This window comes from Macrotis lagotis, chromosome 1 (assembly GCF_037893015.1).
Source record: "Macrotis lagotis isolate mMagLag1 chromosome 1, bilby.v1.9.chrom.fasta, whole genome shotgun sequence".
Taxonomy (NCBI): Eukaryota; Metazoa; Chordata; class Mammalia; order Peramelemorphia; family Peramelidae; genus Macrotis; species Macrotis lagotis.
The window spans coordinates 372,625,852-372,640,095 of NC_133658.1; the positions used below are offsets into that span (position 1 = coordinate 372,625,852).

Genomic DNA, 14,244 nt, shown 5'->3' on the forward strand with positions numbered 1-14,244 from the left:
CTTTGAGTAGTCTGTTTAATCAAATTGTTAAGTCTGCTAAATGTTTTGTGTAACCTGCTCTGAAATAGCCCTAGAAAGCACATTTAGTAATGAATTAGGGTTGAGTGGGCCTCTCTGAGTAGCTTCTTCTTTGGCTGGGGATCCCTTTTTATGTTTCTTTTCCCCCTTCAAATTGTGGATCTAATAGTAAATAGTTATGCATGTTGCCTGTCACATTTTTCTTACCACTTCTATTGGTCTTTAATTTTTTAGTTTGACTAATTTTTGAAGGGTTCTTATGATAGTACATCATGATAGAAACTGAGACCTTAGATGACCATTTTTCCAACTTAAAAGTGTACCATATTTGAGGAAGCAGGAAACCAACATTCCCCCTCCTCCCCCAGCCAGTGACAGCATTCAACTGTCTGCTAGAGATCTCAGCTTCATGCTGGTCCCCTAGCAAGTTGAGCCAGTAGGTCATCTAGCAGGTGACTTGGCCATAGACTGGAACTTTGCCAGGTCGAGACCGGCAAGATATTCAGAGATGCTTTTCATTTCTTCTTTTCCTTTCCCCTCCCTAAAGATGTGACTAATTTAACAAGACCGAGTTTAGTTTCCCAGCTCTTCAGGGAGCCGGATTGTCTAAATCATAGTTTAATTTGGGAAGCCTTATTTAGGGAAACCATGTGTTGAAGCCTGATTTGAGAAGCAGTATTAAGATTTTCCCCTGAAAAGAAATATGAAAGTTACTATAATGCTACCTATGTATCCCTCCTTCATACTCACAGCATTAATAAGGAAGTTATTGTTATCTTTGAGAGTGACTTTACAGTTATACTCAGATCATCACTCTCTAGTAATAGTTTTACAAATATGAATGAAACTAGGGAGGATGGAGTGAGGAAAATAGCATTCCTTCCCATTTGGGTTCTTGGGTTTTTTGTTTTCTTTTGCACGGCTGCCTAGAAATGCTTTTAGATTAGTTAGTTGTCAATATGATCATTTATTCAAATGTACTGTGTTTGGATACCACACTGGAACTTGGCTGTAACATTATTTGTCATAGATTAGAATTCGATACAAGGTTGCCTTAGTCCCCTAGACAAGATGGGAATTTGGTAATGAAGTACCATTATGGCCCAGTTTATGAGTATGTGGGGTGGGTGTGTCATTTGTAACACGTAGGGCACATACAGATGTTCCAGCGAGGCTCCAGTGTACCCTGGATATTTATTTACCTTTCAAAAGGCATTTCTGAACTTGTTGATATGTTTTTTAATATAGGTCATTTTCTAAATGATATCTAGTAGTGCATGCCTTCTGGTTTGCTTGATAATGAATGAAGATATTTGTATTATAGTAATGGTGTTTATCTCTATTGTTTTATCTAAAAATTGTTAACATGAATGTTATCCAATTGCTAATTCCATTGGTCTGACCAGTAAGTAAGGGGTGGCACTTATAAAGAATTATTAGGAGTGCAACTCGTGTTTATTGTATCCAATTAAAACTTAAGTGACCAGTTGCAAATACTCTTCGGCCAAGCTAGAGCATTGAGAGAACATTACTGCTTTATTTTCATAATGGGTATTGATGTAAAAATTTTCTGAAGTAGAATGGATTGAAGGGTAAAGGGGCAATCCAAATTTGTTACAGTTCTTGACTACTTTCCACACTAGATAAGTTTTTACATTAGAAAAAATAGGACTTGCCCTGAACAGTTATTATCCCTAGAGTGGAGAAATTTTCTAGAAGTAGGTAAGAAGTTTGTTTTCATATGGTTTTATTTTCCTTGGTTTAGATTTAGGATGCATTCTCTACTGTAAAATGAAGTAGTTACTTAGCTGAACAGAATGTGCAAATCTGATAGTGTAGTGTTCTGGAAGCTTCTGGGCATCAATCTCTACTCAACTTCCCACCTACTTAAGGGAATGGAAAAGGGAATGTTATCTGGTATAGAATGATTGGACTAAAAAGTTTTCCCTCATGGTTCTAGTCAACCAAGTATTGACTCCCACAGCCCCCAACAACTCCTTAAATGTAGTGATTTGGGGGTAATGGCTGCCAGTTAGTCAAACAACAAGTATTTATTAAGAATCTCATTTTATATTCCAGACCCAAGTGGCTACTGTTACAAAGAAGGGTCAAAAGAAAAAAAAAAGACATCTCAAACATTAGACCTCTTGGTCTAATGGGAAAGACAACACAAAAACAACTGTGTATCAACAAGATAAACATACATACACACATGAGCACACATACATACAATGATAAATTGTTAATCAGAAGGAAGGCAGCTAATTGTTTATTGACTGATTTGTTGACTAATGTCCCAGATAATGAAGGAAGTTAGTTTCTTATTTTTTGGAGGATGATGTTGGTTTGCTGGGTGGAAAATGGTGGTCAGTTATTTAAAGGCATTCTAGTAATTGGAAATGGAATAATAGTCAAAAAAGTAAAAGATTGGACCTGATGAATATGGAAATAAATGAAGAGAGACAAGGAGGAAGGTAGGAAGAATATCGAGAAAAGTATTCCCAAAGTCTTGAAAAGAACAGACCAGAGTTTTAGTCACAGTATCCTGGCAATTTCCCAAATGGTTCCATTTTCTTGTATTGTTCAAATGAGCGAAGCTCTAGAATTTCTGACTTAAGATAATTCATGTTCAAATCCATAAGTAAATAGGACTTTGAAAAATAGCTTTTGAAATTTGATGGGCATGGATTTCTGACTAGCAGTAAAAACTGGAGACCAACAGTGCTATTATATAGGTCTTGTGGATTTACTAAGCTAGAAATATTAAGAAACATAACTTTCATTTCATTTAGGAAAATGAAGAGAGCAAAACAGAAGCAAAAAAATGAATCCCAATAAATGATGAACCCCAAATTAAAACCAAATATGAAATATTTTTAAGTGAACTTTGAGTGGTTAAAAATAGCTAATGATCTAATTTGAACTAATTTAAAGCATCTCATTTTATATTCCAGACCCAAATGGCTACTGTTACAAAGAAGGGTCAAAAGAAAAAAAAAAGACATCTCAAACATTAGACCTCTTGGTCTAATGGGAAAGACAACACAAAAACAATTGTGTATCAACAAGATAAACATACATACACACATGTACACACATACATACAATGATAAATTGGAGCTAATCAGAAGGAAGGCAACTGTATTTTCTTCATCTAATGAAGAAACATTAGAATAACTAACAGTTATACAGTATTTTAAGGTTTGAAAAATGCTTTTCATGTATCCTATTTGAACATCTAAATAAATGGTAGAGATGATTCAAACCTTAGGTCTTCAGATTCAATACAACAGACTGTTTCTTCTACTTCATGTTACCTCCTTTTTTCAGGCCAAATTCCAGCCCAAGACTCTTTTGATATTATGGTTTAATAGGTTTAGAAAATATATAAACTTTTATTCTGTGTTTAAATTGGTTCATTGAGCATGGTTTCATCTCTGGTGTTTGTTTTCTAAAACACCTATTGTTCATTGAACACTTAGTCTCATCTCTTGACTCCAGAAGTCAAGGCCTATCTTCCTGCCCACTGTTTGCAAGGCCACTTTTCCTCATGCATTTCTTTCATTTCTTGGTTTCTCTTTCATCTCCTAATCATCTTCTGCACCTGTGAGGCATTCTCTCCCAGTATACTTAGGCTTGCCTTATCCATACCTCCTAAACCAGGCTCCCAGCCAAGGTCCTCCCACTAAACTCTTAATGGCTGTCACATGCAGAAGATGTCAAGGCCTTCTTTTATCCTGAGACTTTGATTTGAGGAGTCTTTGTATTTCACATGTTACTTCATTGAATAGTTTCTGTCTCAGTCACAAGATGAGGGAGCACTTTAAGTGCATTCCTGGATTTAGAGAATTACAAAATCCAAGAATGTAAACCCCTTGATCAGAACAGATTGGCTTTTTACTGCTGCTGGATGAAAGTGAAATGTGTCATAGAAATGGTGAAAGTCTCTGAAAGTTAAGGAACAAAGGGAATCAGTCCTTCTTTGAAAGAGGCTTTCTATCTGGTTCAGCAATAATTTGGGGTTCACATACCATCTTTTATGAGTAGTGGGATGATGCAGGATCTAATCTTTTGAAGCAGTACAAGAGCCAGTTTTTGAATTTAGAACAAGTCCTGGTGCTTTTTGTTTATTATGAGATGAAAGTCAACTTCCAAATTGGGAATGTTTTAAAGTGAAAAATTCCTATATGCAATATTTATGCACTACACCCCCCCCCCCCAATTGCTACCAAAGTCTTATGTCTAAGTCCAGCATAGAGATGACCCTGGGCTCACACAAGTCAGTGCCAACAGAGTGCAAATCAGGAAAGCTGTGGTTAAAGGTGAAATGCTGTCATGTGTCCAGTTGAGAACTATCTTAATCACATATGAAAATACCCATCAATTGAAGGTTGGTCACTAGTAGATGTTTGATGGGAGGGCCTGACAAGAGTTTTGAACCTCTCATCATAAAAGAGTTGTTATGCATTGGTCAGAGAGCATTATTGTATGTTATAATTTATAGTCACATCGTTTAGATTTTTCACAAGAGTTGAAAGTAGAATAAAGCACCACAGTATAGAAAGCTGGAATGGAGGTAGACTGAGAGAAATAGATGCTTAAATAAGAGTTGGAAGAGTTTGGAATGTCATCTAGTCCAATCTCCCTTTCAGTTCAGGAATATTCCCTTCTATAATATCTATAGTAGTCATCATACCTCCGTTTGAATACTTTAGAGAATTTATTATCTTACAAGGCATCCCATTTATTTTGAATAGTCCTAATTATCAATAGGCAACTAACTAGGTTGTATGGGGGATAGAATCCAGGACCTTCAGTCAGGGAGACTCATCTACATGGGCTTCAGACTCTTACTAGTTTGGGTCACTTGATCCTGTTTGCCTCATTTTCCTAATCTGTAAAATTTCCTTTCTGGAGAAGGAAATGGCAAACTAATATCTTTGCCAAGAAAAACCCAAGTAAATTACAGAGAGTCAGTTGTGAATGAATATACTCGATAACAAAATGTCAGTGTTCTTTAAAGTTTTTAAACAATATCCCCACCCCCAGTAATCCTGTGAAATGGGTAATGGTAGGTATATGTTTTGGAGTGATTTAGACATTCTTGGTCCTTAATAGAGTTGAAGGACTAGAATTTAATTTAATTTTATATTTTTAATATAAAGCATCCTCAACTCAGGGAACCTAGTTATAATTACAAATCCTGCTTAGGAAATAGCTCTCAGCATATGAACAGTCAGTAGTTATCTTCTCCACAGAATATAATAGATGGCTGAACTTCAGTGGTCATTTACTTCATTCCAACCTGAACAAGAATTCCCTCTCTATCATACACTACCTCCCAAAGGAGCTCATTCCACTTGTGGATAGCGCTAATCTTTATATCAAGCCTAGATTTTCTATGTTACAACTTCCACATGTTGCTCACAATCCTGCTTTCTGGGGCCAAGTGAAACAAGCCTAACTTTACTCTTCCACATGAGAACCCTTTACATAAGTCTTCTCATAAGTAGACTAAAATTCCTGGTTCTTTCAATCAGTACTAATGTGACAAAAGTTTCCTCACATATCATGTCCTCCATTTTACAAATGAGTAAAGTCAGAGAAAGGTAAAATAATTTGCCCATGGGGCATATAGCTACCAGGAGTATTCTATAAAGGACTTAACATATAAGCACATAGACCTGTAAAGTTCAGTTTTTTTATGGCACCTAGGCCAAGGGCATATTTCCATGGTAAAAGAGGACCCTAAACTCAGCAAGCTGATAAAGAGCCCTTGGCATTAATTTTGAAGGGGATAGGTAGAAAATATGAAGAGATCAGCAAAAATTGATTCCTAATACTAGGGAGGGAAAAGGAAAATCTTAGTCATTATCTGACAAGATATATAGCATCTCTTCTGTACACTGGTTCTGTTTCACTAGGTCCATCTGGTAGGTCAGTACTTTAGTGATAAAAGAGGAGTAGAAAGTCAGGAGACCTGTTCTTAAACCCTGGATCTGACACTTTTGGACCTTGGGCTTTATATAAATTCAAGTCGATATGATTGTTAAACCTTCTCCCAGTGCAAATCATTTCTCATCTAAACCTTCTTAATCCGAGCAAATCTTGTCTGTCAGGTTTTTCTGTAAGTCCTCCTAACTTACAGAACCAATAAGCTGGAGGCCCCTCTTCTCAGTCTTTTAATAATGTACTTTAAACATAACCGCCATAAAGATAATTGCAACTTAGACACCATTGCATCCATTGTAGAGGATGAAGAGGTAGAAAATTCCATCAAGAGTTTCATGAAGGCCTTCAGACTAAATGGAATTCTGCCTTGGTATTCTGCATCTTCAAAGTGAAGATAGGCACAGAGGAAAACAAGCAAAAACCCATTGGAAAAGATGGTTTGGAATCAAGAAATAAAATGGTCGATGGCTTGTGGACTAAACAGATGCCTTATGCACAAAACTGACTATTTCACATACATTATGCATAATGTAGTACTAATTGTTTTCCCCAATATTCTTTGAACTCTCCTAAGTGAACAGTGTCAGTTTAGGAAACTAGCCCACGCAAAGTATAATTCAAATAGGATCCAGTTGCTAGGATAGGGTTAGAATTTTCACTGGAGTTCCCTCTTTGTGTCACAAAACATATTTGACCTTAACACTAAAGAGTATTTCATTCTGGAAAAGGTTCCTAGGGATGAGTCTAAAATTACTACCAAATTACTGTAGCAGTTCATGAAAAACCATACAGCAAATCAAGTTATAATATTGACTCTCACACAGACTGCCTTTCCTGTAGATCCAAGTCCTAACTCCTCCCTACTTCATTCCACAAAGGCACCAGAGGTGATGGGATACTGTGTATGGGGTACAATTCATAGGTCTATTAGACCTGAACTTGGAGTAAAAGAAGAAAGTTTATGTGAAATAAGACCAGAGAGCAAGGTGGGAACTGGGTTATGGAGGACTTTCTACACGAAGTAGAGGATTTTTTTGTGTGTGTGTTTTATATGAGGCATTAGGAAGTCATTGGAATTTTTAAAATACACATCATTTTGATGCTTTTTGTTTTTATTTTTATTTTTTTAAAGATTGAATCTCTCTTATCTCAACTTGGTCTCAGGCAGACCTGCATATTGGCTCTTTCCTCTTTTGCCAATCAGCTTAGTCCCTTCTTCATCTTACTTACATTCAACTAAGTCACCTGATCTAAGTCACGTGGTCTTCTTGGCCCACAACTTACTCTGACTTCTGGGACATGGTACTTCACTTTAGCCTTCTGTTTTACCTTCTGTCTATTCCTATGTCCTCTGTCCATATCCCATAAATATTCCATAATCCCTCCTCTCCTGGACCTAACCTTTAGACCTAAGAACTCTTCAAACTAATCCTCATCTATATCAAGTTCCTCCAGTGGACTCAGCTTGACCTAGTATGTACCTTTCAAATCCTCCTCTTACCTGTTCATTCCCTCCATTTGGGTTAAACCTTACTGAAGTTTAGTATAGTCCTACTTAAACCATTCTTACCCTTCCTTTTGCAGCCTTTAGCTTATGTTCCTTCTTTTGGATTAAGCCTTTCAAGTCCAATATGCTTCTACTGTCCTTTCAAGATCTCCTTAGACTTTACTTTCTACACAAAACCTTGGGCAATTAGATACTGGTGTCGCTCACCCTTCCCAGTTTCTTGGGACTTGGCAAATTCTCATGTTCCATAGATAGCTGAACAGCAGATTACTGTGTTAGAGATACAGTAGTCCATCTTTGCTAATGCTTCCTGCTTTAGATGCTTAAGTTTTAGAGACATAGGGACCATGATTGTTTTCTTTGTTGTTGCTTTTCTCCTCAGTGTACAACATAGCATCTTACATGTGTGAGCTCTTATAATACAAAGAATAGTGATCCTGAGGGTTAGCATTGTAAAAAGGTTTGAAATGGTGTTTAATCATCTGTACACCATCTGGAATGAATTCTTTAGAAGATTCAGTTATCCTTTGGGTATAGGTTTTGATTCTGTACCTTATTTCTAATATTGTTTCATTCATGGAAAACAATATTGATTTTTTTTTCCTAGAGGGGATATGTGAGGAGGAAAACCTTATCTGTAACAATATTCTAAGAATTCCAAGTTAAAAACACATTTGATCTCAAGTATGAGAAGGAATAATTCCTATAGGTTGGGCATCTACCTATTTCCCACACTACTCTCTACTGCAGGACTATAAACATTGCAGAGAACTGTTTGCCACTTTTAGGTTCAGAATAATGAACCTTGTCTCCAGGAGAAGACTCCAAAGCTCTTAGGATTTTTGGCTGCTTTCTTTACTGCCCCTACCCTTTTCCTTGCCTTTTCCAACTGCATTTGGGGTTCAAAACAACGCAGACATAGGGAAAGCCAAGAGTCAAGCCTTCTTTTCATCTCCTTTTTTTCTCCCTCTGGCTTCTTGGATACCAGGGGTATAGTTAGGACAAACTTCCTAGAAAGCTTTGATATATGTGAGAAGGGACCACTTACAGTGAATCAGTCATTCAGCAAGCCCATTATCTACTTTGTGCTAGCATTGTGTAAGACTGAGAATATGGGTACATAGAGTGAAACATATCCCATTTGCAAGAATCTAATGTTTTACTGGGGGAAACAATAAAGAGGTAGGTAGAGGGAGGGAGGGAGAGAGAGAGAGAGATTTGGTTGGTCTTGATTCATTTTCTTTGACTTTCAGTAATTACTTTTTCCATTATGAGTCATTCTGTTTTTATATATCTAATTTATATGTATGATATAATATTATATGCAAAATATGTGTACATGATTATAGGGAAAGTTTTCCTTGGAAGGTTTTGGCATAAATGAAAATGATTTCATTGCTTTAATTATTTGAATTTGGTATTCTGTATATGTAGTATATTGTAATTGTCAATCTACCATTAAACATTTATTATGCACATAATATGCAGGCACTATGCTAGGAAATGATCCTTTAGATAAACTATATTATTTCCTAGCCTTTCTTTATGAATGGGCATTTAGTATAGAACTAGCATTATTATTTTTTAACTTAGAGAATTTAATGACCATAAGCATCAACATTGCAAGTGACAAATACAATTTCCCAAATTATTAAAAGCTTTGATCCAAAAGTTTATTTATGAGTCACTTATGTGGAATTTGTAATATATTTTCTACAGAAACAATGGTATATATGGATGTGATCCCCCCCCCAGTATCCCCATAAATGCCTATTTATTCCCTATTGTAACTGAAGTACAGTCCCTAAGCTATTATTTCAGGTATAAACATACCTCAGTAATATTTCCCCCTCACAGAAACAGGATATTAGATCAACTAACATTAATAGAACAGTTATTTCCATAGGAACAATGTTACTATAAATGTATCATCAGCCTAAATAAGTTAAAGAAGCATTTTGGACTTCATGATTGTGGTTTGATTATTGTATTGCCAAAAAATAAAACAAAACACCCCAAACCAACTTCAGTAAGGGAATCCTTATGAAGGTTAAGATTGTATTTCTAGCCACCATTCATAACTTTTTTTTTTTTTTTAGATTTTTTTGTTTTGCAAGGCAATGGGGTTAAGTTGCTTGCCCAAGGCCACACAGCTAGGTAATTATTAAGTGCCTGAGGCCGGATTTGAACCCAGGTACTCCTGACTCCAGGGCAAGTGCTCTATCCACGGTGCCACCTAGCCGCCCCCATAACATTATTTCTATAGGGAAATATAGTCTTTTAGTTTTTGCTATTGCAAGGCAATGGGGTTAAGTGACTTGCCCAAGGCCACACAGCTGGGAAATACATTCTAAAGTCCTGCTTGTTAGTTGGGATCCCAGTCTCCCATACTAGAGTGCCTTAATAATTAGTTAATTTTTTACCTGCTTAAAGAAAACAGCTTTTTTGAAATCATTTTACAAGTGATCTGAATTGGGGAACAAAGAAAAGTTGATACCTGGTGAATAAGGAGGGGACAGTAGTTTCTTCCCAGGGCAGTGCATGCATGATAAATGACAGATAGGATGGGCAACTGCAGTTGGATACAGAGAAATTTTAGGATTTCTAATTGAAATGTTGCCCACTTTAGCCTTAAGATCTGCCAAATGTATTTCAGATGGCCTGTAGTGACTCACATGAACAAACCAAAGGGTAGAAGATTCATCTCCCCTTTCCCCCATTAACTGGGAATGGAGAGAAATGCTATACTCAGGTTATTTTGTGACCAGCATTTTACTGTGTGACCTTAGCCAAGTTACTGAACCATTCGAGGTCTGCTTTCCTCATCTGTAAAATGAGTGTTTTTTTTTTTATTCTCAGACCCTTGTAGGAGCATAGCTTTAGCTGTAGAAAAGAATTTAGAAATCATTCATTGATTGGTCCCTTGCTATTCCTCTGCTTGGGATTTTACTTCGATCTTGTGAGCACCTCAAACTCAACATCCAAAATGGCATTTATCATCTTTTGCCCCTAGCTCCTTTTCCTTCTTTCCTATCTCTTTGGAGCCTATCACCATTCTACCAAACACACTTGTTTTTTCTTACTTAGCACTACTCTAGAAGTAGCTACACCAGCACTGATTGCCATTTGTCATACCATTGCAATAGCTTCCTAATTGTTCTTTCTGCTGCCTGTCTTTGCCTTCTCTTATTCATCCTTTGTATAGCTACCAAGAAAATCTTCCTATGGCATACTTCTGATTATAGCAGTTCCTTGCTCAAAAACTTTCAGGCTTGTCCCCCGCTGCAGTGCCTCAAGGATAAAATTTAAACATCACCCAGAACTTAAGATCTTCCACAATATGACTCCAGCATTCTAGCTTCATTTAGTATAATTCTTCTTTATTAACTTTATATTCCAGTAAAATGGATTATTGGTTTTTCTGTAATATGACGTCTCGTCTATCATTATGCATCCATACAATTCTGGCATGCTGCTTTTCCCTAGAATTCCTCTTCCTTCAAGGCATCACCTTCTTTGTAAAGTTTTTCCCCTATTCCTCCTGATTTTTAGCACTTCTCTCATTCCCGTAGAACACTTTGATCTCTCCTAAACTCTCTACTTTGTGTTTTACTCATTTATGCACACTATCAGTGGGCAAGTAAGATTAAATCAAATACCTATTTTTTTTTAGGTTTTTTGCAAGGCAAATGGGGTTAAGTGGCTTGCCCAAGATCACACAGCTAGGTAATTATTAAGTGTCTGAGACCGGATTTGAACTCAGGTACTCCTGACTCCAGGCTGGTGCTTTATCCACTGAGCCACCTAGCCACCCCCTTCAGATACCTATTTTTAAAAAGTTTATTCATTCCAACTACATGCAAATAGTTTTTAAAATTAATCTTTTTGAAAGCTTTGGAATTCCACATTTTTCTCCCTTTCATCCTTCCATCTCCCTTCCCCTTGACAGCGAGTAATAATAAAGGTTATGTATGTAGAACTGTTAAACATATTTCCATATTAACTATTTTGTGTAAGAAGAATCAGAAAAAAAGGGAAAAAACTAAAAGAAAGAAAAAACATAAACAAAGTGAAAATGGTATTCTTTGGTTTGCATTCAGATTCCATATTACCTCTCAGGATGTGGATGGTGGACAAAAATATTCTTGAGTAAGACCCGACTTTTTCTCTTATATTTCCAATGCTTTGCTTATTTAGGGAGACCTTAATGAGTGCTTTGAATTGACTCAAGTGTCTAGGCTTTTGAAATGTGCAGACTCCATTTCCTTTTTAATTTTAAAGAAATCAGGTGAATTCACACTGTGTTCTGATAGAGTTTTTTGGTTATCCTGTTCTCAGATGTTTTCATTGCACCCAATAGCATTCAAATAATGAACAGAGCTGTGAGCTTGGCCATGCCTTTTCAACCCATCCTCAAAAATGCATACCTTGAAACTTGGAACTTTAGTAAATTGAGAACTAGGTGACTAATTCCTTTTACATAATAAAAAGCTTTTGAATTTAGGAATTTTTGGCTTGAAATGCATCGATTTGTTAGATAGTGGCATCTGCTGGTGAAATATGATATTACAGTCCTGTGCCCATGAAACACTCTTGATATAAAAAAGAAAAGGGAAAGCAGTAATATTCCTGGAGCTGCAACTTAAGGGTTCAAGAATCACCAATAATCCTAGAAGTTCTTGGTATTTTAGAGATCATGAGATGATTAGCAATTGAAAGAGATCCTATAATTAGGGAAGTGCTATAAAGGAAAAGTGCAATTAAAACTTTATAGGAGACCTTACTGTACCAGCATGTGCCAGCACATCCCAACATGTCATGGGGCTATTTACCATCTCAACTCTTCCTTTGACAAAAAATATTTTGAGAAAATAATTTTTTAATTGAGAACACATTCCTATTTTGGTAGTTTTAGCTTTTACTTTTTCACTGGAATAGATCCATTAATAATAACAATAACTAATATTATATCAGTTAATATAAAATCAACAAGATTAAGTTCCAGTGCTTTAATGTTTGCTAAGTACATACATAATATACTAGAAAATGAAAACCAGCACTTACATATAACAAAGATTAAGCTAGTATAGATAATTTAAGTGTACAACTGCTACTGTTGCAACAATACCCTTGGTTTTAGCCATTTTTAATGTGCTCACCCAATGAGTTGTTTTATCAATGCTTAATAATGCTCTGACTCTTTTCCATGATTCTCCATATTAGTGGTACTTATTTGCAAGTCAGTAAACCAGTCAGAATGACATATTTTTACTAAGTTAGCTGGCCCATGTCTGAATTGAATAAGAGACCATGGCCTCATTATTCACACTATTTAATGACTAACTAACTATATAACTGGCTACAAAATATATAGTTTCCACTATTTTGCTAAATGACTCACCCAAAGTACCATTTTTTAGAATGCTGCCTTTGCAAAGAAAATAGTTGCTGACATTATACTACTTCTGGATGGAGGAAAAGTTTCTTGAGAATAAGCCTAGTATTAGTACTGAAACAGAAGTGTATACAGTAGAGTTGATTCTTTTCTTATTATAAAATTTGACTAGCATAGGGTCAAAGATAAGATTCTATATGCGGGAGTGCTATAGAAATAGATCACCAATGAAACAAAAGCTATTTTGCTGTCATTTGTAGTTCTGTTTGTTGAAATGTGTCACACAGATGGATATTAGAAGTCTCAAAATAAACTTAAATTAATTTCTGTGATGTAAGTATATTTTGGCAGAAATTTAGAGGCATCCAAGTTTTATCCCCAGAATACTGTAGTTCAAAGCAATAATAACAACATCATCTTTGTATCAAACATGCCATCATGCAGTCATCTTTTGAAGAGTACCAAACAGTGGTCTGGGAGAAATAGTGGAAAAATTGGGACAGTGACATTTTTCTTCCTTTATTTTTTTTTCCAGTGTAAGACTCTTGTAGCTCTAATTTAATTTTTTATTCCAAAAAGCAATTTTCCTAAATGCATAGTATTTGACAGTTTACAAAATGCTTCACATTTATTATTTCTTTTTATCTTCATAACAACCTTCCAAAGTGGGCAGGGCAGGGCAGGACAAACATAGAGAAGATAATTAATATGTTAGTGTCCAAAGTTCTGTAACCAGAAGCTAGTAAAAAGGGAAGATTGAGCCAGGATTAGAACCTGTCTTCTGAATCCTTGCCAATATTCAATTCATACATATAATAACATATAAAATCTACTGGAAAGTAGTAGAAAAATGGATGGGTTTCAATTTCAACATTTTAGTTTTTCCTTATTTTCTGGTAGAGGGAAGACAGCTGAGGAGAGGATATATAAGGCTAAATTGTAATTTCAAAGAAGTTGCCTTTCCCCAAAGTTGCAGTGACCTGAGCTGGATCACTCCTTCATTATTTGACACATTTAACTGAAGGTGTTGACTAATTCCATGGTGGTTTCAGTATCTAATTTGGAAGTTTGATATTTTGCCTCCTCATGTCTTTGAGGATTAAAAATTGTGATTACCTAACTTGTGTAGTATAAGGGAACTTGTATCCATCTCATTTCCTTTCTCCCATTGTATTTCAAGATGATAAAGTTAACCTGTGTTAGAAATGTGAGAAAGAAACTTACTATTTTTTTCTATGACAGTTTCCTCTTTTCCTCCTGACACTTAACTAAAATAAGAGAGCTGGGTGTGTATTCTGATATTTTTCCAGACAGCAATTCTGCAGGGAGGAGTATAAAGATTTCCTCTTTGCAAACCTGCTAGGAAGACTTA

At 36.0% G+C, this 14,244-nt stretch overlaps 1 protein-coding gene across 6 annotated transcripts in view; it reads left to right on the forward strand.

The window, feature by feature from the left end:
* The window catches only part of FBXW11 (F-box and WD repeat domain containing 11), a 95,230-nt gene that overhangs the window by 36,696 nt on the left and 44,290 nt on the right, over window positions 1–14,244 (forward strand). The window lies entirely within an intron of this gene.